We start from the raw sequence: 25,095 nt of genomic DNA, 5'->3' as shown, positions 1-25,095 counted from the left end.
CAAATATCACCAGCTGCCACTGCTCAACTAATAAATGGAAAACAGAGTCGCAAGAACTTTCTCATATATTACCAAATGGACTAACTAAATATGGAAGGATGTCCCTATGACATGTTCATTAACTTCTCAGAGGAAATTTGGAAGTATCTTCCCCCCAAACTCAATTCTATCCGTTCCACAAGAGGTGAGAATGAATCGTCACAGATTATGGCAGAATGTTATCCATTGTGTCAAATTTGAAGTAAAAGCCAGTTTTATAATTGTAGTTGTAATTGGATTTTTATAGAGCTTACTAACCCTGAAGAGGCTTTGAAGCGGATTACAGCGAGTAGCACGCTATTCTGGAGCTCAAGGTTAGTGGTTCATCTAGTAGTTATTGTTGGTTATTGCAATTAGTCATGTGCTCTCAAGAAAAATTGCATACATTTATTCGAGTTACTTTGTGATATATTAATGTTAGTTACTTGGGATCATTAGTGGGGGCTATGTGGTTTCAGGAGAATGGTTGATGAGACAGGCTGGCAGAGATTAGGCAATGTTAGATTACAGGGAGAGGGTTTTAAAGATGATCTATTAAATTACGTATCAGCCTATTTCAGAATTATAAGAAGAAGTATTGAGCCAGGCTGGCATGAGTCTGAGATGAGGCTATACTCAGAAATAAAAGGCATGCAGAGATTGGAAGGTAAGATGGAAGGTAAGAAGAGGGTCACTCTAAAGAAAGAAAGTAGGTGAAGGTCAATTTTTCATGCTTGGTTTTAGGAGAAAAATTGGAGACAGCCTTCTGAGATAGCAAGTAATCATAGAATGTAAGCTGGAGAAAGAAACAATATTATACTTAGTGCACGATATCTGAGTCAGACCGCTTAAACATGTGATTCCAAGTGTACATATCATTTAAACATGAAGAGCCCTAGCCTCTTTTGTGCAAATCCTACAAGGGAGGTGGTGCAGAAAAAACAAAGGTCTCTTTTAAATATCTTCCCTCACTAATCTGAAAATTAAAGGCTTTTTTCCTCACTCACTTAAAATGATTTATTTGGCATTGGTTGAGATTGTCTCACCAAAGCATTGTCAGATGTATACCCTGTTTTGCAACCTAATCCCTTCCAAGTGTACGTTGTGCATTTGTGTATGTGGCTATTGTAGTATATGTGTGTATCTTTAGGCGAAACAGAGTGATGAAGGTCTGTAGGTTCCATTTTGGAAGTTACGGACCTGTTCCTGTCCTCAATTTGGAGGATTTGTTTTCCCAAACAGTTGTGGTGTATCAGAATGCATGAGGGAGGGGACCTAGACAATGAAATGAGGACCAAGGAGTCAATGATCCTATAGAAATTCCATTAGGTCATTCCTGTGGCACTGTCACTTAGTAGATGATGGGGATAAATGGGGCTGCAGTCTTATGTTTAGAGTAAGAGGGTCTATAGGTAAAATCACCCTTTAATCTCTTTCCTGATCACTGTCTTTGAGGGTTTTGATAGCCAGGAGCAGATAGATAGGTGACACCTCTTTGTGTCTCTGTTGCAGGTGCTCCAGGCTGGCAGGTGACCCTGCTGTGAGGAGCATCACCCCACACAAAGGCTGAGTCTGCAGAACTGCAGAGAGGTACTTGAAAATCAAGCCACCCCAAACCAGTTCTCCTGTCTGCAGTTCTTTTCATCGTAGGGAAGAAAACAAATCACACCAACAAGACTAAAAAGCAAAGCAGAGAATGTCAGGCCCACTCAACCCAACACTGCAAAGCATGAGAACCAAGGGACATGCACTCCAATAGGAAAATGAGGGCAAAATGCCCACTCGTAGCCACTCATCAGCATTCTCACCCCCTGCAACAAAATAACCTCACAAGGGACAGTTGTGCACAGTTTACAGCAAAAACACCATGCTAGGGGTCGAGCATCCCTCCACCTATAGAGCTGCAAAGTTTGAGCCTGCCGCGCTCTGCTGCGCTCATATCAGGGGTAGTAAGCGCTATATGAATACAATTACAGTTACACACGAACAACTACTACTTCCCTGTAAGTGTATGATGTGTATTATTTGGCTTTTAATTTTATATTTTGAAAATAAGTGTGTTTTTAACTTTTCATGTAAAGCATCACTAGGTGCATGAATTAGGATTGCAGATGATGATGATTAAGGTTCTCAAAATATTTGATGAGTAAACTTTAATATCATGGTTTTGGTCATTGATCAACCTAAAAAAAAATCCCTCTGGCTATCTCTATCTTTCAGACCTGCAATCGTGAATCTCGGCAAGGCTGTTGACAGACAGTGCTTCAGCTGGGAAAGGATGTAGATGGACATGCCTGAAACATGGATGGGTTGAAGCTGGGCACTGTAAGTGCCAGACAGGTTGGCTAGCAGCATGCTGGGGATGCATTTGGTGAGAGCTGGGAAAGGCTGGAATTTGGCAATGCTGGAGCTGGGCAGGACTAAAACTGGGCACTACTGGAGTTAGGGCACACTAGAAAGGGTAGGGCAAGGGATGGGGTGCAAGTAACTTTGGATCTTTGCAAAACAGGAGGGAAAGTGGGCAAGGGTTGGCTTGGGCAATTATGAAGCTAGGCAAGAGGGGTGCTGGGCTAGGCTGTAGCTGGGGCCGAGCAGGGCGCCTGGAGCTGTACGAAGCAATGGTGGCTGCCAGCTATGGAGGGGGACGGGCAACTGGGGACACAATATATAAACTACATTAATGCCCCCATACATTACATTATCATTTTAAAGTTAAAATGTTTAACTTTAAAACGGTAAGGTAATGCATGTTGGCAATTTAGGGCATAATAGGAGTAAAATAAATTTAAAAAAATGAAATAAAACACATCGCTATATCCTAGTCTTCTTCTCTCCTCGGGCCAGCAAATCCCCTAACCATTCTTGCGGCTCTCATGCTGTTACCCAGCATGAGAGCAGTTCCAGGATTGGATGGAGCGGGCTCTCGGAGGCTTTTGCTCGGTCTCTACCCAGCTGTCCAAGATAGCTGGGTTGAAAGATTAAAAGTGTGTATGTCTGGCTGGCCACAACAAGATGGCCGGCCAAAAAGAAATGCACAGTTTAAAGTGCCCAGCCCATTACTACGCTCTGCTGCTGCCGGTCAGCAGGGGCCCCACCCCTGTCCTGAGACTCAGCTCGGGATGGGGTTTTGCAGAGTTAATGAAAAATAAAATGGAAATAATGTCTATTACCATTCATCTGGGGCCATTTTAACTAGTGGGGCGATGCTCCTCTGCCTTAATAAGGGAGCCACCCTGGTAAGAAGTGTTATCAAGACAAAGCAAACACTGAACAGGGAGGGGCTGGACAGGACTTACACTGGCAGAGCTGTAGCTGGGCCACAGCAGAGCTAGTTGAGTCCAGAGCGGCCATTGATGAAGTATGACTGGGACAGAAATGGACAGAGCTGGGCTGGGGAAATGGCACCACTGAGGGGTGCACTGAGGAGCTCATACTCTATGCAGCGATGAAGCAGACATAGATCCAGTACTATGAACCAAGCAGCTATGAAGTCGGTCAGGAGTAGGTGCATAGGCAAGGAGGCTGTCACCATGCCAGCAGCGTGATACTCACCAAGGAAAATAGAGTGTGAGGGTAATTGTCTCAAGAAACATCCCCTTTTGTCCTCTTAATCAAACCTAGGGTACCTATCAATAAGGGTTTATAAATGTAGGTTTACCCCAGATTTTTATCTGGATTCCTGCTATTACCCAGGAATTATAATTTATCAAGAACTCCCTCATACTTATGAGGTAGAGTCTGCCCTGGTAGTACCATCTTACCAGGGTGAGGTGAGGACGCCTACGGTGAAGAAGGCCACTTTACATGAGTGAGGCTTCCTCATTCAGAAAAATTAGGTCTGGCTTTAAACCAAGAATACTGAATACTAAACACAAATGACTTCCATTTTTATTTTTGGTGCCCCGTGCCGATGGGGTTTAGAAGTGTGCATAAATGAATATGAGTTGGTGGGTGCTTCAGTAAAGTTGCTGTTGGTCGTTATTAGAGAAATATTTATGAGGTGTTTTTGAGTTGTACGTATTGCACAAATTCCATATTTACAGTAAGACATCATTGAATTTTTTTGCCAGATCCTCTAATGATTGGATTTAAATGTTACCCCCAAGACCATATTCTGCTTATATTTGATATTGATTATTGAACAGGCTATCATATTTTCCCATAAAATGAGAGTACATTTTAGAAGTTTTACGCCCTCATGGGTGCCTCAGTTTTCAAACTGAAGTTTTTAGATCTGGTTGTTGCAACAACCGAAAAGAAAACATTGTTCAGTTGTTTAACTTCCACTTCTATATTTTCATTCCAGTCAAAGAGCACATTTTTTCAATTACTCATTTGAACTGGGCCACCAACATTCAGCAGCCTGAGATACATCACTGATAAATGCAGACAAACCCTGGCCTGGTCTGAATATCCTCGATGAGTGGTTGACCTCAGTTTCAGATTTCAAGTAGTCTGCAGTTATCCGAAGCCACCTTCCAGACGAGAAGCCCTAACAAAATAAGTCAACCCACATAGTATTACATTAACTATTATTAATTTTAGCTGGGATATATGTATATATATATATATATATATATATATATATATATATATATATATATATATATATATATATATATATATATTATTTATATATATATATATATATATATATATATATTTATATATATATATATATATATATATATACATATATATATATATATATATATATATACTAGCAGCCCGTCCCGACGTTGTCTGGGTATGAATTGCTGCCGGCCAGTAGTATATTGTTTTGTAGGGTTTCGTTTTGATAGCATTTCTTATCTGTGACAGGCCTGTGAAACGCTCCGATTCACAGTGCACAGCTGATGCACTTTAGAGTGCGCGTTCAGTAGTGTGTGAACTCGAGTTTCCCTACTTTATTTTTCCTTGCAATATTATATAGCGCAAACTCGACAACATGGCATGAGCACAATTTACATTACAGAAGAACACATTCATTTGTGGTAGGCACGGGGAGACAAAGTGATTTGCCTGGAATCACAGGATGTTGAGCTGATGCCGAGATTTGAACGTAGCCCCCCAGCTCGTTCGCAATTCGAGAACTTGTGGCGGGAGGTGTGTCTAAAAGTGTATGTCGTGCTGGCCATCAATGAGAGAGACCTGTGCATTTTTCAAATGGGTGGTGAAAAAATATGAGTATGTTGCTGGAGATGTGGGCCGCAACTTTCTTTCCGCATACCATCACTCCGCATACTTTCATTACGAAAGTACCATGACTCCGCAATGCCATTATAACACATGGCATTACATTTTATATGCTTTTACCACGCATACATTTACAACGAAATTCGTTGTAAATGTATGAATGGTAAAAGCATGTTTTTTTTTATCTTTGGATAAGGTAAGTATGGGTATAGGGGTATATGTTTTGGGGTACTGAGGTATATGTTTTGGGGTGTTTGGGTATTTTAAGGGTTCAGATATAGTTTTGGGTTATGGGGTACAGGGGTAGTTTTAGGGTTTAGGGATAGGTATGGGTTTTGGGGTACAGGGGTATTTTTAGGGTTCAGGGCTAGGTTTGGGTTTTGGGGTATAAGGGTATTTTTAGGGTTCAGGGGTAGGTTTGGGTTTTGGGATACAGGGGTATTTTAAGGGTTCAGGGCTAGGTTTGGGTTTTGGGGTGCAGGGGTATTTTTAGGGTTCAGGGCTAGGTTTGGGTTTTGGGTAGAGGGGTATTTTAGGGTTCAGGGGTAGGTTTGGGTTTTGGGCTACAGGGTTATTTTTATGGTTCAGGGCTAGGTTTGGGTTTTGGGGTACAGGGGTATTTTTAGGGTTCAGGGCTAGGTTTGGGTTTTGGGGTGCAGGGGTATTTTTAGGGTTCAGGGCTAGGTTTGGGTTTTGGGTAGAGGGGTATTTTAGGGTTCAGGGGTAGGTTTGGGTTTTGGGCTACAGGGTTATTTTTATGGTTCAGGGCTAGGTTTGGGTTTTGGGGTACAGGGGTATTTTTAGGGTTCAGGGGTAGGTTTGGGTTTTGGGGTACAGGGGTATTTTAAGGGGTCAGGGCTAGGTTTGGGTTTTGGGGTACAGGGGTATTTTAGGGTTCATGGGTAGGTTTGGGTTTTGGGGTACAGTGGTATTTTAGGGTTCAGGGCTAGGTTTGGGTTTTGGGGTACAGGGATATTTTTAGGGTTTAGGGATAGGTTTGGGTCCTGGGGTACAGGGTATATTTATAGGGTTAAGATGGGTTAGTGTTTAAGGGTGTTGGAGTATTTTAAGGAGTAAGGGTGGGTTATGATTATGGGGTGCAGGGGTATTTAAAGGGAGCAGGGTGGGATTAGCACACAATATGAGACATGGCATGAAGTGCGGAACGTACCACATGCCCCCAGTGTTTGTCATGCCCCCAGCACACGCCCACAGCACAACGCAGACACGCCCACAAGGGACTACTTTGCTGGCACGGTTCTTTTACCTTTTAAATGTATATGGTGGGCGTCTGCATAGCCTATGTCCTTCTGGTGCAACTGCCCTTTCCAACGCTGTATTGGGTGTTGTGATTTGAGCTGTGGTTCCTGAGATTACCCGCCTCAAAGGTTTGGGCTCTCTCTTTATTATATTAGTATGGATATATACATATATATATATTTTTATCTCTGTACCACCATTTTCACATGCTGTTTATGTTCTTCTAAGCCACCTGATAACAGCCAAAAGAAACGCAATTACATCAAGCTAATCTCTGAAAATAAAATGCAACGGGTTGAAATGTCCTGGAGCATTAAATTGGCGATATGGCAACTTGCTCATCTTTATAATACATAGCCAGTTATATTCTGCATCTAGATCTAATTTGGATAGTCTCCAGCTCCTTTCATTTGTTCAACAATTCCAAAGTAATTTGTAGTATTCGTTCACGGAAATGCCATTTAATTATCTTTTTTTTTATCTAAAGGGGTACACATTACGGATTTTTGACTTCATGAAAGTAAGTGACGCTGCAGCTTGAGAAAATTGAAGTTTTGTGCACTCTTTGTTCAAACCTTTTCAGTGTCAATTTTTAGGTCTTCATGTTCACTTCAAATTAATCTTTGCCAAGAAAAACTCTCTCACTGGCATTAGCTCAAAGGCCCAGTCAGTTGATGATGATGAGGAAGCTCAAATATAAACTTGCCTCTTCCGCAAGGGCCCGAACCTTATGTCCTTTCATTGGCCCAGCTCTCCTTACACCATTCAGTGAATAATAAATAAATAACAAATATGAGAAAAACTTTTAGAAAATCATTGACCGACCCCATTCAGGGGGGCACACTGCAGACACGACTTTTGACTGGTGTTCTGGACACCACTCGACTATGGCTTTGCAGACTGGCCAAGTCACCGTTTCTGCACTTGACTCTCAAGGTTGCGAGAACAAGCAGTCTAAGGCTTCTCGGGAGATAGTGTAGGGTTCAGACTCAGAAGTCAAACATTCAATCAAAAGGCATGAAAACTTACTGTCCAGTTCTTGACTTACTAAACAAAATCGTACTTTACTATCACAGCAAAAACAGAGTACTACATAAAAAACTGGGGATACAGCTACAGTGATCTATAATCACATCTAAAGGGATCTAGCCATGTACAACACTCCTAATACCAGCTACAGTGGGCTAACTCAGCTCCTGTGGCAACAACATCTACAGTACTTTAGCAGCGATAAAAGTCATAGGCAAGAACCTGGCACAGATGCGATCTCCATCCTACGTAGTCCATAGATCAGTTTGTTCAGACCTTGAGCAGAAGAGTTCATGCTGGCAATCATTAGTCTCCTAAAAGCCAGACTCATCTAACCTTGTTTTTCAGGCCCTGTGTTACATACTGGCTGGGATGCCCCTTGGACTGAATATTGATGATAAGCTCATTGTTGTGGTACTGTGAATGTTTTCGTCAGTGAGTGAAGGTTTAGAGGCATCTGATCAGATCTTGCCACTGGGAATGAACAGTAAGGCAGTCTATAGCAGCGGGAGCTCGTCGTCCGCAGTGGCAGCCTCCAGGCCATTGGGAAGGTTATCCAGAGTGGCAGTGATGTTGCTGATCCTTGCAGGTCATGCATCATGTTGAGGTAACAGCAAGCAGGTACCTCTAGTCATGCTGGAAGGATGCTGAATGCCATACTGTGGTTAATCAATACTTCACTGAGTATGCGTAGCCACACAAACTAAACATGGAGGCAACGTCGCAACGTGGGTTGCGAGCGCCCTGGGCAAGGGCAGTATTACGCTCCTGAACCCGTGGGCTGTTAGCACTTCCTGAGTCCCTGCCACCACAAATGTTTCTTCTTTTAAAATTGTTCGCCCCTCAGGAATGTTACGCCTGGGGCAACCACCCCTGTGGCCCCGCCCCCACACTACACCACTGCATTGAGGCAAACTGAGCCCTCAGAGCTCAAGTCAACAACAGTACATTCCCTGTACAAGTTGATTCTTTTTGGTACTCCACACACTGGGAACATGGTATGTGACCTCTTTATAATATTCTTAAATGAAGCTGTTACAGATTTAACATTTGATATTATGCATACATAATGAATACTTTTATTGCCCTTGTGCGCCATACAGTAATCAAGTGAGTGCATTAACCAAGCACGCTGATACGCTCATGTAAGATTGGAACATTTGGTTTCAGCGTAAGAACAGAAAGTAATTCACCTGACATGTGTTTAAGTTCAGACACTTTGGCTGTCATCCAAGGTCACTGAAGCTGTGAAAGTCTGAGACTACAGTCAATGTTTTTGAAGACATACTTTCAAAAACAGGCGCTGAACGAGGAGCTTTAGTACAAAGAGCTTGGTCCGATTCTGGATGAACTCCAATTGTGTATATCATTAAGTTGTGAGATGAAGCCAAAATCCACCAGAACAGGAAAGGTATAATTGGCCATTCAGATTGAACTGGTTCCTGACCTGAGGATGAGCTTAGAAAGAAGTCTCTATCTGTTAGAGATACATTTGCAGACACATGTAGTTGGGATGCTCAGATCTGATTTGTTGAAATCTGAGTGTGATGACATTCAGTCGAATCATGTTCAAGTAGATGTTCATTTCAAACAGAGAGAGGCTCTTGGTTTTGGAGCCAGAGCAGAAAGATCGGAGGGCTACATGGGATGCCTGAAGATGCTTTTGGACTGATGCCAGAGGAAGATGAGAAAGGCAGCGTCCATCCCTGGCACATCTCTTTAGATCATTTGAGTGCCTTATCCAGCGGCAAGGATAAAGAGCGGGCAGTATACTGGAGAAGCGGGGGTGGGGGGAGGCGGGAGGTGAGAGGCACTAAGGGTCATGGGCGGGGTGAGGGGGAATACATTTTTATTTTTACCTTCAGACATCCGCGTCCCGTGCCGCGCTCCTCTTCAGGAAGGCACAGGCTCCCAGAATGCCCTGCGGCCAATCCTGACGCTGCTCTTGTACAGCCCCCTCCTTACACACTCCAGGACAGACTGTGAGTCTGCTCTGTCCAACCCAGCTGTGTTGCTGGGTTTTACTGCGCATCATGGTTTGGTCGGCTTGAGACGGCAGGCCAAACCATCATGCGCAGTGATGGGAGTGCACTACTACTCCCCTCAGTGCCTGTCACTGCCAGGCCCCACCCCATGATTCGCCAGTTAAGGAAAAATAAAACGTGTGTTGTTTTATTTTTCCTTTCCTGCCGTTTTTGGGGGGCGACGCTCTTCTGCCATAGCAGAGGAGCCGCCCCTGCAAATACTTGAAAGAACATGTGACATTTCCGGAGAGCAGTCATGGTCATCTCAAGAAAGCAGTCATGCTTCTCTCAACAGAGTCGAAAGATCTGGAATGCTAAACCTCAGACAGTCCTATCTGTACACCTGCAATTTCCAAGGAATGTGTAGGTGTGGGTGTCTGTTTAATAGTACTTCTTTTTTGTAAGCTGTGGGTAACATTACTAACTATTTAGAAATAGGAGAGGTCTAGTTAGAATAGGGATATAGTGTTTTGAGACACAAGGCAGACCAACAGCTTATCCAGCAAGTTAAGTAGACTTCAGATGACGCCCCCTCACTCCTGGAAGATTGGCTGCTATCAGTGCTTATATGGTAAAACAAAATAAATGCCAGTGCCCTCATCCAGAGGCCACTGCAGTTGCACCATCCGCTGCCCCTTTCAGTGTTACCAATACAGTATCAACACAACTACTAACCATCACACTCCTATAAGTGTGACAATTCAGACTATTCCAGGCCCCCAATGTTATAAGAATTGCTTGGGCGGCAGGTATTAGTCATTTGTAATGTCTATTGAATTAATAAGCAACTCTTGCTGTGCTCATCTCTAAATTAGACAGGCAGGGCCACCATGTGGCAGACTGCCATAAGTGCCAGTGTTGACAATTAAGTGGTGCTGGTGCTGGTGCTGGTGTAGAGCACCTGGAAACCCCCAATTTAAACTAAGCGCTGGGGGGCATATTTACAACTAAGTGGCGGAGTGCAGCCTTAGACTCCTTGGCTTTATGCTGCACTCCGCCACTTCAAAAACGCAGGCCTGCACCATATTTACAATATGGTGCAGCCCTGCATTTCCCCCTGCGCTGACGCTAAACTTAGCAGCCTAGTTCCAACGCAGGTACCCTTGCACCATAGTACAAGGGTGTCTGCGTTGAGGGGAAGACTGTTTATGTGCAGGAAGGTCTACCTTCCTACACATAAACAATCTGTAAATGACGTTTTGCAACTTTTATGTGTGCTGCTTAATGCAGCACACATAGAAGTAGCAAAACGTCATTTTTGTTTTGATTGTTATGTGCAGGAAAGTTTACCTTTCTGCACATAAACAATCAATGGCGATTTGCTGTTTCTATGTATGCTGCACAACGGGAGAGTAGCAGCCCACACGGTCCCAGCGTGAAGAGGGGACCCAATGATGAATCATGTCACCTTAACATAATAGTGCTCCCCAGTCCCTCCTTTTCTTCCTTTTTTTGATCACCCACCTACATAGTGTGAGTTTCTATTGCATTGGAACGCCCACCGCAACACCCATTGCCCTCCCCTCTCATGCTACGTACAGCATGAAAGGGTGCCTTATATACAAGGCAGCATTAAGCCACATTAAGTGGCTTAATATTGCTTTGTAAACAAGACAAATCCCACATCGCTAAAAGTGACGCTGTGGTGTCAATAGGGCAGAGTTCTTCAATCTGTGGGGCATGCCCCCCTGGGGGGTGCGACACCGTCTCAGGGGGGGCCGCACTCCTCCGTAAATCTCACCTTTGTCTTCTACTGATTGAAGAAACAAATGGCTGAGTGGAGCTGCAGGGGCCGAAGAAGGGGTGAAAACAATTAAAGCCTCATTAACAAGGAAAAGATCTTTTAAAGACCTGTGAAATACTTGCGGCTGTGTGCATGGGAAGCTGTCTCATCCAGGCTGCCACACACTGGGTTTGTGGGGGGAGGAGAGGTGGGGGGGGGGGGGGGCGGCTCTCCTGGTTAATTCCTACAGCTGAAATGCTTTAGCTGCAGTGGGAGGCAAGGAGCCCCCTTTTTAGGTTTTGCCTAGCAGAAGCTGCGCTCTGCGCAGCTTTTTCGCGCAGGCGAAATCCTGTTGAAAACTGTAGGGTGCTTTGGTTCGGCCCTCGTCGTTGATTGGCTGGCTCCGTAAACGGAGCCTTGCCATTGGACGAGGGGCCTGTCCGTCAATGCCGGACCAGACACGGGGGGCGTTCCCGACATTCTTTGGCTTTTGCCGACGTCACGGGACGCCGGGAACGCCCCCGTGTCTGGTCCGGCATTGCCGGCACTTCTGCGTCTCTCCTAACCCCGTGACTGGCCGGCCGGCCAATCCTAGCGAAAGTATCCTAGCGGAAGTGCCCGCCCCCCGCAGCCCGGGGGAAGAAGGAGAAGAAGACAGCAGCAGTATGGCGGCGCCCGCGGGGCTCCCGTGGCCTGGAGGGAACCCCGGGAGATGCGGAGGACGTTGCCTCAAAGGATCCCTGGAGGTAGTGTGTGGCTGCCTTCAATTGAAATCCCTGTTTCCTAAACCGGTTTTACCAGGAAAGCTGCCTGGTTAGCGGCAAACCAAAACAAATGAGGGATCCAGCAGGGCTGCGCAGTGTCACCATGCGAGTGTCCGGGCAGGGCGCTTTGCTGTCCACCGCCTCGCAGCATAGATGCGCCGGAGATTTCATGGAGAGTGGCAGAGCGCTGGTAAGATGGCGGCGGCTGGTGGGTCCTCCCGAGTGTAAGGGTCTTCGGCTGGAGTACTGCATGGCTGCGTAGTTAGCCGTGGTAGGCTGAGCCGTTCTGTGCGTCAGCAGGTTTATCTCTCGCCTGGGCCTCGACGGGAGTGGGTTGGGAAGGGCTATCTTAACTACCATCTTATATAATGATGACGGCTCCACTTGGGTTCTTAACTGTAAAGACCATGGTCTACTCGTATCAATTCATGTGAGTGACTGTCGGTTACGTAGTGGAGGGTCGCGTGACTAACGGCTCAGGGGTAGGGTGGTTACGGGAGGCTGTGTGTCGGGCGTGTATGGCTCGCGGGTATGGTGGGTCGTTTAACCGTGATTAAGCGGGGCAGAGGGCCGTACGACTGGCGGCTCCGTGGTATTTAGCGGTACGGAGAATCTTGTGACTACGGGTAGGGCTGGAACGGCAAGTGATGTGACTGGCGGGTTCGGAGGGTAGTGTGGGTATTGAAAGCCATGACTGGCTGCTCCGGAGTAGGGCGGGTACGGAGTCGTGTGGCTAGAGGCTCCGAAGTAGGGCCAGTAGGGAGGGTCGTGTGGCTGGAGGCTCCGGGGGATTGCGTCGGGTGCGGGGTCGTGTGACCGGGAGTGGAGTTGGAACGGAGGATGGTGAGCCCGGTGGGTATGGGGGTAATGTGACAGGGATGGGGCGAGTACGGGGGTGGTGTGACTGGCGGCTCCGGGGTTTTGCGGCCCGTCCGGTTAGTCGTGTGAATGGCGGGGGGGTAGGGCGGGTGATCATGATGTGGGCGGTGTTGTAAGATGGCGCCGCCGCCATCTTGTGCAGCCCTGGCTCGAAAGGAAGTGACTGGTACACCAGGGCGTTGAGTGTAGGCCGGGGCAACAATCCGAGCACGGACCGTCCGACCTCTGCCTTGGACCAGCGAACACACATGGAGACCGCACTGCAGACTGGATCCTTCTCAAGAGCCTCAAAGGCTCATTAGAACTCGTCGCTGATACCCTGGGCTGACAGAGCCCCTCTCCACCCCCGCCTTGACCCATGTGACTGATGGTGATGGACATGTTCAGGGAGGCCGCCCTTGAGGGTATTGTGGCACGTGTACTGATTCCATCAAATTCCGCCATTGACACTGAAAGGTTGGGTATCGCTCTCGAGAAATATGTTCACTTAACATTTGCCGTTTGCAGGACTCTTAACGTGATCAGGCAATGTTGGGAACTGACTGCATCATCGTAGTAGAAGGTTGCCGATAAGCACAGTGGTGAATCCCAGGCTAGCTACTAAAAAGTACAATTAAAACCAATGACGTGTTCGTTGCCTTCAGAGTCCGGATCCGATAAAACTCTTAAACAAGTTAAGTTCTCTTATGTAGCTTTCAGCACCCACAAAGCATGAATCTTTTCGAAAAATGCAATGTTTAGACGCAGTGTCTCACTTAGTTTGCCTTCCCTTTTGGCTATCTAGGGCGATTAAAGGGAATAGAAACAACGGATATGACTAAAGGTTACTCAATCTGCCATGTTGTATAAAATGTGCACACGCCTTTACTAATTTTTCATGTTTTAAGGACTGATTCTTTAACAATAAAGAAATAAAAACAAATTGGATTCTTGACCTATTAACTGTTTGCGTGTATTATGTAGCTGAATGTGGCTGTCAATGCCAGTTTAATAACAATTTTTTCTTTCTTGGTTCCAGCAGCTCTTGTTTTTCAGGTGTACCTGAAAAGCAGCGTGTAACAGGTCAGGTTGGACGCCATTTGAATCCTGTTGTGCACATAGGGGCAGGGGATTCTTCTGGGAGTATTTTCCATATGGATTATTAAAGGTAAAGCACTCTGCTTTCTCCCCCACTCCATCTCATTAGCACCGGCTCAAGTGTTAATTGCAACTTTTTTCTTTTTTGGTTTAATTAGTTGGAATGTATCGATCCACCATGAGTCGGTGCACAGGTGTGCCGTCATTAAACTACCACTCTGGTAATCTCGTTGAATAATTTAGTAGAAGTTGTCGAGTGCTATTGGAGACACCTTCCATGATTAACGAATTGAGACAGGTAAAAAGAAATCCTCTTTGACCATTCATACTACTGTACAAAAAAAGCTACTGCAAGCTTGCACTTTTCCCCCCCATTGTTTTTAGGCTTCAGTTCTTAAAAAGCAACATGTAAGGTAAGCACGCCCTTCAAAGGCTACATTTATCTGTAGATTAAATAAGCTGCTGGAAGCACGACAGGCTTGAATTAAAACTCCCGAAACCAGCTGAATGATTGAAACCTGCACAACCCCCTCAATTGAAACGATTACTGTCAAATTATGCAGGAATGCGTTCATCTCAGTTTATTATCATTTAAAAATGTCGGCTTTGGATGATCAACTGCATCTTATTTGATATTTTCACAATAAGTTTTTGCCAATTACCTGGCTGTAGAATTACCAATTTTTTCCCGTATAATTGATACTTATTTTAACCATAAAGTTTGTAGATCATAAGGAAAATTTCACCTGGTTATTCAGCCAAACGCTTTATTCGAAAATTAGCAGGTCTCCTTTAGGTCCTTACTAATTTTTTTAGGATATTAAACTGCCACGATGCGATTAACCCCTTTCCCGGACAAGTATGGGTTACATTTTATGAAGTTAGGCACGTCGTACATTTATCTTTTTATTACCATAACCCCTTGAATTGTGCCGCCCCCCTTCCATAATATCATTGGCAGTGCCAGTGTGCATATAGTATTAGGGCTGCCGTGTTTACCACTACTCCATGACCTGTAGTTAATGGTTTTCTAGCCCGGTCAAGTTGAACTCTCAGTTTAAGCTTTCATTTTGATGGTTGGATGGTCCCACAGTTACCTAGACCTAAATGGTAAGTGGTAATTTCAGTAGTGGGAAAGGCACCCAGTGGTAGGTGTCCGTTTGCAAAGAGCTGCCTGAAGTTACTGCCGATGGTAACCGTTCGAGGTCGGAATGACTTGTCAGGAGTTCATCAACAATATCATTGCTTCACACCAAATCCGCTTGCAAGTGGTAATCATTCTTTGTCAACAAGAAGCCCTGCTTCTAGAAACGTTCAAAGATGGGAGGGAAACCGGCCTGTTTTTGTAATTAACTTCTTCCTTTAAACTATGCAAATACAATGCAACCGCTCTAAACTCAAACCGAGATGCTTAACCATAAATCTTTTATGTGCATCAGCATGAAATAAGCGGTGCTTGACTTTTTGAAAAAATGTAGGTAATTTGACTAGTCCAAGTGAGGAAGTTTTAAAGCATCCACAAACACTGCTTGCGTTCAGTGCAGAAATCAAGACGGCATACGTGGCTATTTGAGGCGCTGGTATGATAATAAAGTAATCATTATACAGATCAATTTCCACAAAAATATAGCTGTTAATTAGGGGGATCTTTCAGTCAATACCGTACCTTTAACTAGCCACATGCATTTTGATCGAATTTAAAGATATTGGTATGGCATCAATGAACGATTAAACTCCAATTACTATCTGATAGCTGTGTTCTGGTACTGTGGCAGCAATTAATAAAAAATGCACATTTGTGAGCTTCAAAGGGACAAACCTCAAGCGCATGCAGGTTTGAATGTAATCATTTGCCTTGGACTATTCAAAACTGAAGCCATTCAATTGCAGCTGTCACGTCGTATTGGTCTTATCGGGGGGATTGAGTTGAATTTGAAAGTGCCTAGTTTTATAGATATTTTTGGGTTACTTGTATGATGCTCTACGCATACCGTTGCATCCAATCATGGCTGCTCCTGTTTTTTAACATCAGTGAACCAAGATGATGATGTTAGGTAGTGGAAACTGTCCAAACTGGGGTGCAGACAGCCCCTCTCACCTTTCAGCCTGGTACCACTGCACCAGCCGCACTACTTCCCTACTGACCGTTCTCCACTTCAGCCCCGTCTAAATTACAATTCCTGCTTGTGACCCTTTTGCCTGCTTGTGCATGTTTTCGTGACCCTGTTGCCTGCTTGTGCCTCCGTGTGCCCCTATTGCCTGCTTGTGCCTCCGTTTTCGTGCCCCTGTTGCCTGCTTGTGCTGTGTGGGTGTGTGTGGAAGGCTCTGTGTGGGTGTGTGGAGGGCTCTGTGTGGGGAGCTTTGTGTGGCTGTGTGTGTGGGGGGCTCTGTGTGGCTGTGTGTGTGGGGGGCTCTGTGTGGGTGTGTGTGGGGGGGCTCTGTGTGTGTTTGTGTGTGTCATTTGCGAGAGATAAAGCTAGTGGCATTGTAAATGACAATGCCATTTATTTATGTTAAAAAAAACATAAATAAAAATAATGTCAAGAGCAATGTCAATAGCTCTAACTTTAACAAAGGCAAAACCATTGCATTGTAAATGCTTGTCTAAAACTGAAAGCAACTATTTCAGAGCAGAGGATACTCCTTGCCTCACACTGCAGATGAAATGAATGTCTGTTACTTGCTTTCAGTTTTAGCAGAGAAGGCTTCCTTCCACCCACTGCAGCTGAAGCATTTCAGCTCTAGGAATTTAACCCCGTCCAGGGAGGGACAGCTCTTCCCAGAAAGGCGACAATGTTGCTTTTTAAATTACACTGGCAGGAGCACAGTGATCACAGGGTTAAAAGGGCCGTAAATTGCCAAAAGACAAATCCCAGATAGGTGTTTAAACAGCCTGCAAATTGCTTCTCTTGACACTAAATATGGGTTATTAAGAAGTATGTATTCATTTATGATGTGACTTTTCTGTCTTTATTCCCTTTTATTATCAGTCATATCATTCAGGCAGCCCTAAGACACAATTTAAAGTGCTCTCTATTTATATTTGCTGTTCAGAGTATGCACAGATAAGTGCTGAAAATAGAGCTTTAAGTGACTGCTTATTTTTGTACCACCTGGGACATCAAAATAATGAGCTGGCAACCTTAATCATAAAACTGGAAATTTGTTGCAAGATCAGCCCAGTATTTATTTCCTCCACCCTCGATCCCTGGTTAATGCCATAATACAATAGCAATAGTTTCACATATCTAAAACCCTGCGCTGCCGTCAATAGCCTGCTGAGTTACTGCAAGTGTCTGGTAATGCACCCTGCATTCAGACAACTTGCTCCTCATTCTCGCCCTTCACTTTCGTGCTCACCCTGAACTCACAGCGATCACAATTCCCTCATACTGACCCCCTGCACTCACACCATTCACTCTGCACTCACTGATCACTCTGCTCTCACAATGCACTTCCGCGGTTTTCCCTGTACCTCAACCTGTAGCCACACAAGCACACTATACACCCTGCACTCATGTGACACTTCACTCACCTGTCCCCCTCACTGCTCAATCTGCAATCTCACTTAAACAAGCCCATCACTAACCATGCATTTATTAGTCCTACTCTGCACTAACATGCACACCCAAATTCATATGGTCACCGCAGTCACTCCACTTGCCCTACTGTCACACTGTCGCATACCTCACTGTGCACTCACATGAGCACTCCTGCCACCCTCACAGCACAGAGGGTTAATGTGCCTGCAACAAAGAAGGTGTACCATGCAGATCAAAGAACTGAGGGGCATATTTTCAAGGAAGTTGCGGAGTGAGGCGTTAGCAGTCATGGGTTAAAACCTCTCTCCGCCACTTCAGAAACGGAAGGCTACACCATATTTACAACAATATGGTGCAGCCTTGTGTTTCCCCTGCGCTGGTGCTACACTTAGCAGTGTAGCGCCAATGCAGACACCATTGCGCCATAGTGCAAGGGTGTCTGGGTGCAGGGAAAATATTGTTTATGTTCAGGAGGGGGACCTTCCAGTACATAAACAATCTTTAAATGCCATTTGTCTCACTTCCATGGGTGCTGCTTAATGCAGCACACACAGAAATCACAAAATGGATTTTTTTTTAAAGAGTACAAATACAAGGTATTTTGCTTTTTCCATGTGTGCAGCACAAGCCTGCACACATGGATGAATCAAAAATGAGGAGAAATAATGCATTTCTCCTAGTTTCGCCAGCTTAAGACCAGGTTTTCCCTGTTCCTAATTTTAACGCTGCCTCACTGTTACGCTGCCCTTGTAAATAGGGTGCAACATCAAAATCAGTGCCTGTTGCAGTGGAATGCCCACTGCAACACCCACTGCCCACCCTTTCACGCTAAGCATAGTATGAAAGAAGGCCTTATTTACAAGGCAGCGTTAAGCATAGTTCAGTGGCTTAACCCTGCCGTGTAAATACGGCAATGCCCCTAGTGACGGTGTGGTGTCTATAGGGGCTTGTACATATGCCCCTGAGTATGATGAAACAATTAGTAGCACTATAAAAAAATATATATGTTTGCCAGAAAGGTGCTATAGAGAGATTAGGTGCATTGTTGGTGAGTGGTAGTGAGGGAATTCATGGAGAAGGAGGAAACACTCATTGTTTTGAACTTTATTTGTCGGATATGGCCAGGGATATGCGGGTGCCGGTCGTTTATGTAGTGTACCAGATTCCGGAAATTTCTGTCAGGTGGTGGGGGGGCCCGACATTTAAAAAAATTAAGCTGGGGGGCTCAACCTTCAAAAGTTTGAAGACCTCTGCAATAGGGACTTGTAAATATGCCTCTGGGTGTCATGCTCACTTAATCTATGGATCATAGTAGCTCTTTGAGTGCTCTGCCGAGCAATCCTTTCAATTTTTTCAAGAAGAATTGGAACTGGAACAAAGTGGGACGTTCTGAGTTCCACCTTTACTCTTTTTCTAGACAGGAAATGTTGACCCACTGTCTAAAGTCCACCAACTGGTTTATGGTGATTCTCTTTCAAATAAAATGTTCTGGCTCCCGTGCTGATACAGGGCTTGGGCAAGGTGACAGCTCTCGCAGCAAGGAGCAATGATGCTTGCTGTAAGAAGGAGTATCCATAATATGGGCACAGCCAAGTATGAAACCTCCGATCCAACATCAGCCTTTCAGAAGTAGCGATCAGGAAAAGAGCAGAGAAGAGTGACTACAAATCTCCTCACACTTAATAACAGAATCAGCCAACTCATTTGTTGTCATCTATCAAATATTAGCACCCAGAAAGGACTAAACAGCAATCCCCCTTTAAAAAATGCTCACAGAATTTAAAAGGGTATCCCTGTCTCTATTCTCCTACACTTCAGGATCGAGTGCTCCTCACTTCAGCTACAGGAATGCATGCAACACACATCCACTGTCTGGAGAATCTGTATTTCATCCTCCTTATTCCATGTTAAACCCGGAGATAACCAAAATGGATGCTGCAGGTCAGCTCAATCATATTCTCACCACAGTATGAAGTCTTGGGATGCTTTCAGGCTGTCCTGGGGCTCACTGTAGGACATGTCACCCCAGACTGCACCTTTTTGGAGAGAGGGTTACTACTAAAGGTGACCGCTAACCCTCTAATTAACACCATGGGCAATGGCTGGGCCAAGACGGGCCCGCCTGAGTCTGTCAGATCCCAAGAGATGCCGGCGTCGGCCATTCCTCTTTTATTTGTTATCTTGTTGGGAAATTGATTACGAGATGGGAAACAGAAAAGCAGCCATGACAACATTGGGAAAGGACTTGATTGCTTCTTCCACTATTGCATCTTTCCTAACTAATGCTAATGGGCCTAGCAATAAGGACATAAGCAATGTGGAGGAGACGCTAGTAACCACTCACTGGGCTGACTCTGAAACATGCTACTTCTGTGCTCTTCTCTCTTACCAAGATCATAGCACAAGTTCAACACCATCAAGCAACAGCTCCTCAGGAGTAACTAATTCATGTGTTTTAAAAAATACCCCAGAAGATTGAACCTATCTCACCAGCCGACCACACGGTGTTACCCAGAAAAGAAGCAAAAATCAGTGCCATAAGCTACATGATAAAACTGTTAAGCACAAGCACATGTTGCTGAGAAACCTAAATGTATCTGTAGGGCCGTAAACATCATTGTAGAAAAAAGGAGACATCAATTTCAATGAGATCCTTATTTGTACAACTGGACAATAATTACCGGTCCTTGGGGCATCTCATTAAAGAGATGTTTAATGTGGTCAAGAATAGGCTGGAATCATTAGAAACCACAGTTACCAACTACTTAAAGCTAGTGAAACCTACTCAGATTGGGTCAGCAAGAGATAATATAACTGTGCTGCCCAACAATCATGGGTCCATTTTGGGTAAGCACCTCTAGCCTTCTTATGACTCATGATGCGAATGTCCAGGTCCTAATATACCTCACATACTACACGCTCCAACAAAAGACAGCGGGAATAGTGGCTCTGCCCATGTACTTTCATCTATGGTCCTGCTACCCCTTTGCCCTGGTGATCTAAACATGGAACTTTTATCAACTATATTCAATTACCTTCCAAATCCACCCTGTTTGTAATTGTGCTAATGGACGTCCCTCCTCTAAGTATTAACCAGAAAGAGGGATGGAGAGAGTTTAGAAACAAGGTTACATATTGGCTGGGAACTAGGGTGGGTAGGGCAACTGATTTTTTGGATGTTATTAATATGGTACAAAGAGCACCTTGGGTGGGAGAGGGATTAAACCCAGTAATGCTGATTGCGAAGTTGTAAACATTAGACCAGGTCAGTTGCAGAGAGAGTTTGGTTTCTTCTGAATAATTGACTCTTGTCTTAGAGCAAAATAACTGCATTCCCCTTTAGTCACTTTTATAACCCAAATGACTATAGGACAGCCGGCCCATTTGGTATTTATGGTAATCTGGGTCACGCAGTAATCATATTACCAGGCATGTTCCTCCACCACAGATTTTTTATGTTCACACCTATAATCACATTTCACAGTTAGGTTCACTCAGTGTACAGGACTGACAAGGCTGTGCTGTGCTGGGTGGTCAACAGCAAAAAGAACAGTTGATTGACAGAATGTTGAACAATGCCAAACATTCAACTCAGTACAGAGATCTGGGCCATCGTTTTGTTGATCCCTATTCCATTCCAGTTTGAACCCAGCCATATTCAAATCAGTCTTGACCCTGCTTCCAATGGGAACAGTCCAGCCCGAACTGCCAGGCCAGGTCCTCCCTGGACTGGAAACAAGCATCCTAGGACCGGTTTAAGGGTTTCACACCTCATTCGCCAGGATTTTGTGCGTCTCCACACCTTCCATGAGAGCAGCAGTCGGGGGTATAGAAAAACACGTTAGCGCCAGTATTTGTAAGCTTCCCTTTCACCTCCGGGAGGCATAAACATACGGTGGTCGAGGGAATTTAAACCAGATAGATGTTCTTTTAAGACCTATTAGCCCGGTCCCTGCCCCCGCCCGGCCCGTCCTCTGCCTGCCCCGACCCCCGCCTGCCCCTGCAGCAGCCCGGCCCCCGCCCGGCACCCACCCGGGCCGTCCCCCGCCTGCCCTGACCCCCGCCTGCTCCGACATGGGTCCCCTTACCTCAGCCGCCGCTCCTCAGTTTACCGCTCCTCGCCGCTTCACCTGACCGTCGCTGGCCTGTCCGCTGCTCCTCACGTCACCGCTCCTCCCCCGCGCCATGTCCGCCGCTCCTCATCTGGCTCCTGGACGCTTCTCCTCCCCGCGCTCCTGGCGTGAGCATGCACGTCGCGGCCGGCGCTACTTTTTTTTACTATTTTTTTTTTTACTGTAAATTTTTGAAATAACGTTTTTAAAAAAAATTGATATAGCCTATAACCATCTACACACCCTGACGATTCCAACGGTCTATCGGGTGTGTGGATTGGCGCTGTGGTTCCCGAGTTTACCCGCCTCAAAGGCTGAAAGTTCTTCCTTTATTATAGTAGTATAGATGACAGGACAGCTGTCCCATTTGGTAATTATGGTAATCTGGGTCACGCCCGTAATCATATTACCAGGCATGTTTCCCCACCACAGATTTGTAATGTGCAGACCTATAATCACATTTCATCGTTAGGTTCACTAAATGTGCAGGATTGACAAGAGTCGGCTATTACTTCTGGTCAGGTACAACCTCTGGAGGACGGCTGTGCTGGGTAGTCAACAAGCCTTGTTTATTCTCCTTCCCCACCATCGCGGCCGCGCCTACCACAATTACTGAGCTTTAAAATTACATGTCTGTAACATAATACCTGTTTTGTCTCTCATTCTAAAGACTTTGTGACTGCTTTATTATGGAACTTAGCTGGTGTAGGTCTAAACTGGTACACCTAGCCCGGGTGTGTCTCAAATACAAGCATTATGTTAGACCTGTCAGCCCTAGGGTGGTCTTACCCCATTTTTTTGTTCTTTTCGCCTTGTTTATGCCACCATCTTTTGTTGGACCTAGGTCTCTGGGCGCCTTACCACTGCCAAACAGTGATGAGGTGCAGGTGCTCTCTCCCAATAACATGGCTGCCACAGGCCACTGCTACTGCGGAGTGGCCATTGAATACACGCATACATGCATAACTGGGTCTGTATGCAGATGATATTATTATTTACTCTTCTAATCTGCAGCATTCTCTGGAGAATTTGGTTAAAATAACGAAGGAATTTGGCAAGGTTTCAGGTTATCAGATAAATCAGGGTAAGACTGAGATAATGGCCTGGAATCTAAATACGGAGGGGGTAAATAACAAATCAGAAATGAGATATTTGGGAGTTAGGATAAAAATATTAAAGATCTGGCTAAAACTAATTTTGATAGGATTAAAAAAGAAGTGGTGGCCACTTTAAAAGGATGGATGAATCTCCCCCTCTCATTATATGGTCGGACTAACCTTGTGAATGGTGATTGTGCAAAAATCACGTTTTTGTTTGAAACTATCCCACTTGGATTTAGAAAAGAATGGCTGGTTAAACTACAGAGTGAGATAACATCATTTATTTGGGCATCTAAGGGCTCACGGATATCGTGGAAAAAGTTAAGGAGAAGAATCAATAAAGGTGGTCTGGCTACTCCAGATTTACAAATTTATGCATGGGCTTTTTGTTTAAAAAACTGCAGGATGTTGTTCCGTACCCTATCTAAATCTACGATTGGAGAAATATTTGGTGTATTGCTGAAAAGTTCTGGATATGATGATTTTGGTTTTTTATATAAGTTTGCAGATCCTAAATTTTTTTAAAAGGTGAGATTTAAGATTTTACGGGATTTGGCTGAGATATGGTACAAAATAAGAAGACTACTAAAATTGCCTTATTTTAGTGATATGGCCCCAATATGGGACTCTCCTGGTGCCCCACTCTGGACAAAAGATGCGTTGGCTCAGCATTTGAAAAAAGAAGATGCTCTGCAGAGATGGAAAGACTTGTTTCAGGATGGTAAACTTTTGCCTTGGGGCTTTTGCCAACAACTATGGGGTCAGGTCTTTTCGAGATACAAGTATTTACAGATTCAGAGTTGGGCAAATGACTTGGAAAATGTAATTGGGACTCAGAATGATTTTGAGTTGAAGCTTGGAATAGGGATCTTTAAGAAGGAAGTGGCTACATGGTATTGGACGATACTGGAAATGGAAGACGGACCATTTGTGCTACCGGAGGCCCTGTGGATGGAATGCTTGCCAAAGATCGCGACAGAGAACCAATGGCGAATAACAATGTCTATTCTTTATAGTATTGTTTAACCTGCAAATTTAAGGTGAAATCTTTTGTTTACAATCCATAGGGCATATTGGTCCCCCAGCAGACTATCCAAATTCAAAGCCGGCGGAGTTGTGGGGTGTCCGAAATGTAAGGCCCCAAATGTGGATGACCTTCATATGTTCGTCTCTTGTCCAAACATAAGGCAATTCTGGCTGGATGTAAGTAATTGTCTATCCAAATCTCTGAATCTGCGCATTGAGATAAGCCCTGAATTAACTATAACAGGAAGATATGATTTAGAAAACAAAAGCATGAATAATAATGTTAGACTTACCTTTTATGCTATGTTGTTAGCTCGTAGAGAGATATGCAAGTTATGGGTCTCACCACTTAGTCCTAATTTAATGGATTGGATTTCAGCCATGAGGTATATGGCCAAGCTCGATACTTCAGATCATACTAAGAGAAATCAAGGATTTTGGGTACCCTTCCTTATATGTTTTGGTTGAGTAATACTGACTATGATTTCCGATGATTAAGCCTGTGCCTATCTCGCTGGTATCCATTATATGGGACTCTAGGACGGAAAATAGAGTAAGAGGAGGACACACTTGATGAGTCAGATGGCCAATAAGGATAATTTAAAGAATGGCCAGACTCAAAATAGGTGGAGTCTATGCCTCACTACTCTAACTAGCTTATGAGATATAAAAGCCCAGTGGTGGATTAAGATAGAAGTTGTGGGTGGCGAGACGGCAAATGAGGAATAATTATTTTAAAAAAAAAGAGTCGGCTATTACTTCTGGTCCGGTACAACCTCTGGAGGACGGCTGTGCTGGGTAGTCAACAAGCATTGTTTATTCTCCTTCCCCACCATCGCGGCCGCGCCTACCACAATTAGTGAGCTGTAAAATTACATGTCTGTAACATAATACCTGTTTTGTCTCTCATTCTAAAGACTCTGTGACTGCTTTATTATGGAACTTAGCTGGTGTAGGTCTAAACTGGTACACCTAGCCCGGGTGTGTCTCAAATACAAGCATTATGTTAGACCTGTCAGCCCTAGGGTGGTCTTACCCCATTTTTTTGTTCTTTTCGCCTTTTTTTTGCCACCATCTTTTGTTGGACCTAGGTCTCTGGGCGCCTTACCACTGCCAAACAGTGATGAGGTGCAGGTGCTCTCTCCCAATAACATGGCTGCCACAGGCCACTGCTACTGCGGAGTGGCCATTGAATACACGCACTAGTAGTTAGGAGCAGGCTGGGACATCCTGATCCTGTATCAAGAACTGGGCCCCCTGCGCTGTGCTACTTCAGCGCTGTGTTATTCAAGCGCTATATCGCCTAGATTACCGCCGCAGTCCAGGACTTGGTTGCACTGCTGCT

The 25,095-nt window shown here is 44.8% G+C and overlaps 1 long non-coding RNA gene across 1 annotated transcript in view; it reads right to left on the bottom strand.

Moving 5' to 3' along the window:
• Window positions 1-21,731, bottom strand: part of LOC147710714 (uncharacterized) — a 230,154-nt gene extending 208,423 nt beyond the window's left edge. Inside the window, exon 1 of the long non-coding RNA XR_015295875.1 lies at window positions 21,601-21,731. This is a non-coding gene — a long non-coding RNA (uncharacterized LOC147710714). The remainder of the gene's footprint in view (window positions 1-21,600) is intronic.
• Between the last annotated feature and the right edge of the window lie 3,364 nt (window positions 21,732-25,095).

The sequence above is a fragment of the Lissotriton vulgaris genome, chromosome 5, assembly GCF_964263255.1.
Source record: "Lissotriton vulgaris chromosome 5, aLisVul1.2, whole genome shotgun sequence".
Lineage (NCBI taxonomy): Eukaryota > Metazoa > Chordata > Amphibia > Caudata > Salamandridae > Lissotriton > Lissotriton vulgaris.
Note: the sequence above shows the minus strand (reverse complement) of the source record. Positions and strands in the feature narration are given on the sequence as shown.